At 41.9% G+C, this 4,635-nt stretch overlaps 1 long non-coding RNA gene across 1 annotated transcript; it reads right to left on the reverse strand.

The window, feature by feature from the left end:
- Positions 1–3,085: 3,085 nt before the first annotated feature.
- Positions 3,086–3,376, reverse strand: LOC308084232. The gene is made up of 2 exons (XR_013933065.1): positions 3,287–3,376; positions 3,086–3,252 (listed from the first exon to the last, which is right to left on the reverse strand). It is a non-coding gene; the product is annotated as an uncharacterized lncRNA (long non-coding RNA).
- Positions 3,377–4,635: the final 1,259 nt, after the last annotated feature.

A 4,635-nucleotide genomic window follows, 5' to 3' on the forward strand; every position in this document is an offset into this window, starting at 1 on the left:
ACTTTTGCCAACCGAATACCAGTCTGTTGCAGGCTGAAGTAGTCTGAACTAGTCTGTTTGGTGGAGAGTCAACTTAATAATAATCAAATCCCTTCCCCCAAAGGTTTTCAGACTGCTGTAACTTCTCTGTCTGGGCTACCGGGAGCTTGTGTTTACGTTGTAAGACCGCATGGCTCATTTGCATACTCAGAGAGAGAGAGAGAGAGAGAGAGAGAGAGAGAGAGAGAGAGAGAGAGAGAGAGAGAGAGAGAGAGAGAGAGAGAGAGAGAGAGAGAGAGAGAGAGAGAGAGAGAGAGAGAGAGAGAGAGAGAGAGAGAGAGAGAGAGAGAGAGACCGCTTCCAGTAGACTACTGGTCCATTCCAACGAATGGTATGCAGTATGTTGTGTAGTTATATTATTTAGTCAAAAGCTCTTGTTAATCACTTTTCCTTGGATTAATATTCATAAAACCCACAGACTTTTATTTAGAAAAATAGCAGATCTACAAGCTCGCAAAGCATCATGATGGAACACTTTGTGAGCTTGTAGATCGGCTATTTTCACTACTTTTATGGGACACTGTTGTACAACAAAGTAGAATTCATTTATGAAGAAAGAAAAACCCATTAACAGTTGAAATGTGGAAATACACCGTTTCTGCCCATCCCTCTAACTCCATGTACGTGTAGCAACCCTGTGCTGTTGTATGCACATGAAAAAAATATATATCAAAATCGTCCGCGCTGAATTTGTATCTGAACAAATACTTTGATAGAACAGTACTGTAGGGGGGAGGGGAACCTGATAGCAGAGTTCCTCAGCTTATTTGGAATACTGTAGTGTAGGCTAAGGCTACACAGTATATCATTAACATAACCGGTTTTGCTATCAGGTTCCCCTCCCCCCTACAGTACCTCTGTTCTATCAAAGTATTGGGTAATGGGATCATTTGCGTCCTTTGTGCGTAGTAGTAGATGTGTGTGATCACGGTTCGAGTTTCTAGCTTTCAAAAACAGCAGATTTACAAGTTCATAGCGTGGGATTCGAACCCGGGCCATTAAATTGCTGGATTTCAGCTTTAACCACTAGGCTATCTGAGTTCTAGAGAAATCATGAACGTAGTACACATCAGTTCATTCGGGATAATTCATGTGTGCAACTTCTTGTGAGGTGAATAATCCCCCCCCCCCCCCCCCCACACACACACACACCCAATGGAATGAGTTGCATATTCTCTATTCGGAAATACAGCACTGAGCGCAGTTACTTTGTAGATGTTACAATCTATCTTTAATAATAATTAATAATCAAACAACAGTAGGCTACGTAGTACACGTTTAATAATAAAATCACTGATCAAAGTTCGAGTTTCTAGCTTTTAAAAACAGCAGATTTGCAAGCTCATAGCGTGGGATTCAAACCCGGGCCGTAAAATCACTAAACACCAGCTTTATCCATTAGACTGACTTGACTGTCTGAGTCATAGAGAAAAGAAGTATTTAGAACACAGCAGTTGATTCGGGATAAATAATAATAATATATATAAGACGTCTGTCTGTCTGTCTGTCTGTCTGTCTGTCTGTGTGCACAAGCTGCACAGTCAGACATGCACACACGCACACACGCACGCACGCACGCGCACGCACGCACGCACGCACGCACGCACGCACGCACGCACACACACACACACACACACACACACACACACACACACACACACACACACACACACACACACACACACACACACACACACACACACACACATACAGTTTAATTGAATACTTTACTAACAGTTCGCAAAAAGCACAGAAAGTACATTTGGGGAGGCATTGTGAGCTTGTAGATCTGCTACTTTCAAAATATGTTTTATATATTTTATACATTTTAAAAGCACAGCGAAGCACAGCTATTGGAAATTGGAAATACTCTAGTAAAGTAAAAAATACCTAAAATCTTTACTTATGTACAGTACTTCAGTAAATGTAATTTGTTACTTTACACCACTGTAATATGTTTGAAAATACACTGTTGTGTAAAATGTTTGAAAATAGCATTGTGAAAATTGTGAGCTTGTAGATCAGCTATTTTCAAAATAGCCTATGTATAAAATAAAGTAAAAGTACTGGATATTGGAAATACTCTAGTAAATAAGTTTGTTTTATTAATTAAATGATAAATTGTAACATTCATAACCAGGGGTGAGCTCTAGGGGGTGCTCAGGGGGTCGGCCCCTTAGTTCTGACACTATGGGGGCTGGGGGCTCGCGCGTGCTCCACATGCACGCGCGAGCACACACCGTCAGCCGCCCGCGAGCCGTCAATCATTAACACAACAACGCACCGTCAGGGGCGAGCCGTCTTTAACACCTTAAACAATGGCCTCAACCTGGCTGCTTTGCATAATATTAGACTACTCGAGAAAAGCCATGGAGTGTGAAAGGGTTAATCGCTTAGCAGAGGACACAAGAGCTAGTAGCCTACCAGACACTCACGAAGTTACCCCTGTGTCTAGCTCTGGTCCATAGCGTTAGAAGGAGTTCTCCTAAACGCTATGGTACTTTCCATTCTTTCCCCTCGCACCGCGGTAGCGCAGCCTCTCGTCTGTAGTAAAATAAAAAAATACACTTTTGGTACTCACCAAAACAAAGACGGTTTAATGGAGTTGAAAGCCTATTCTACTAAGTGGGAACACTCTGAGCCCCCACCTCACGTATAAAATACACTTTTTGGCCAGAAAAGAAAATATTTCACCGGAAGGAAGAATCTGGTCAATAGGAACATTCCATTGACCAGATCTGTAGAGGGCACTGTGGAGTAACCAAAAACAGGTTTTAATTCCGGTGAAAATTTTCTGGCCAAAAAGTGTATTTAAGACGTGAGGTGGGGGCTCACAGTGTTCCCATTTAGTAAAGTAGGCTTTCAACTCCATAAAACCGTCTTTGTTTTGGTGAGTAGCAAAAGGGTTTATTTTTTATATTTTTTACTTGTTTTAAAAACCACTGTTTTGAAAGCAATGTAAGTCTTTAAAAAAAAGTAATTCAAGTAAAGACAAGTTGACTGATTATTTTAAGTACTTATGTGTGTGTGAATCTATGTAAAGGGCTTTTATATAAAACTAAAAGGAAAATAAAATAATTAATTAATTGAAACAAAAATAAAAACAACAAATTAACAATGCAACAAAATAATAAGAAATATAAATACATTAATAATCACATGTTGAATACAGTATTTCAACTAGCACTGAGCTGAGTGGCTATGTGCACATGCCTGCGCACGCACGTGCCCGCGTACGTGCGCGCACGTGCACGCGTACGTGCACGCGCACGTGCCCGCGTACGTGACGTCATAAAATAGAGCCCCCATAGTTCAAAAATCCACAGCTCACCACTGCTAATGACTTCTGCTTTTAAGAAATAAACTGCATCTACAGTAATTGCTTTCCTCTGCTCTTCTGCCACCTACTGTCCACCTACTGTATTACAAAAATGAAAACTTAAAACACTCCCCCAAGGCATAGCCACACCCCCAACCTTTCACAACCAAAGGTTATAGTGGGTACCTTTCAGAATCTTTGGGAGACTGAGGTGAGGAGGTCAATAGGTAACCACTGTACGGCTTTTAGAAAATGGCCGATCTACGAGCTTGAATAATATAAGTTTTAAGCCTTTTGCTTTCGGAAGAAGTGTGAGAGGCAGATGGAACATGAAGGAATGGTGTTAAATTGGCCGTGTTATTGACAATAAGGGTTTGTCACTTTCAGAGAAATACCGTTTCAGAAAGAGCTTAAACCCCTGTAGTCTTAGAGAACTGGACTTGAGTTACAACTGTGTACGTTGACCGCAAAAATGTGACGCATTGTCAATTCCTACAGATTGACATACAGTAGGAACACATTAAACAGGTGGGAAAAATGCTAGCGGCGCTGGAGGGGGGTTGAATACATTCTGAAAGTGTTATTAATGTATAAAATAATGCTGTCATTTATTTATGGCTAGAGTAGTGCATAATGGAATAGCCTATAGCTATCGCAAACAACATTTGAACTTGTGTCAACTGAAGGGTAAAATGCGACTCCAACTTATTATAGTGGAAATCACACGCACAAAAACACACACACACACACACACACACACACACACACACACACACACACACACACATAGTCACCAAACCACCACCCTAGACACTGTGCGACCCCCCCCAGAGTTTTCCCCTGACTGTAGGGGTCATGCTCTCCCGTGAGTTGGAGCCGCGAGGCTCCTCTAATATAAGTACGTGCTCCTCTGTGCAGAGTGGGTTTTATGCACATACTGTAAAGCTGTCATTCACGTGCGTTCATACGGTGTCCTCACCATGTCTCTCTCGGCTCCGTAAAAGAACCCCACGTCTGGGAAATGCATACAGGCACTTATACATATTCCTCTTTTACATTCATCATTTTTACATGTATGGTGACTGGAATCCGCTGGGGCTGTCCGAAAGACTTACTGGTTTTGATCTTCATATTAAAATGCCACGGGAGGCGAGAACCGTCGCCTGGCCACATGTATTATATCATGTCACCAGGCGAGGTTTAAAGTTACTGTACACCGCAGTTATAATACTGAGGCCAAAGCTGATACAGTACCTGCCCGCCCCCACACACACACA

The sequence above is a fragment of the Gymnoscopelus braueri genome, assembly GCF_963280865.1.
Source record: "Gymnoscopelus braueri genome assembly, chromosome: 4".
NCBI classification, from domain to species: domain Eukaryota; kingdom Metazoa; phylum Chordata; class Actinopteri; order Myctophiformes; family Myctophidae; genus Gymnoscopelus; species Gymnoscopelus braueri.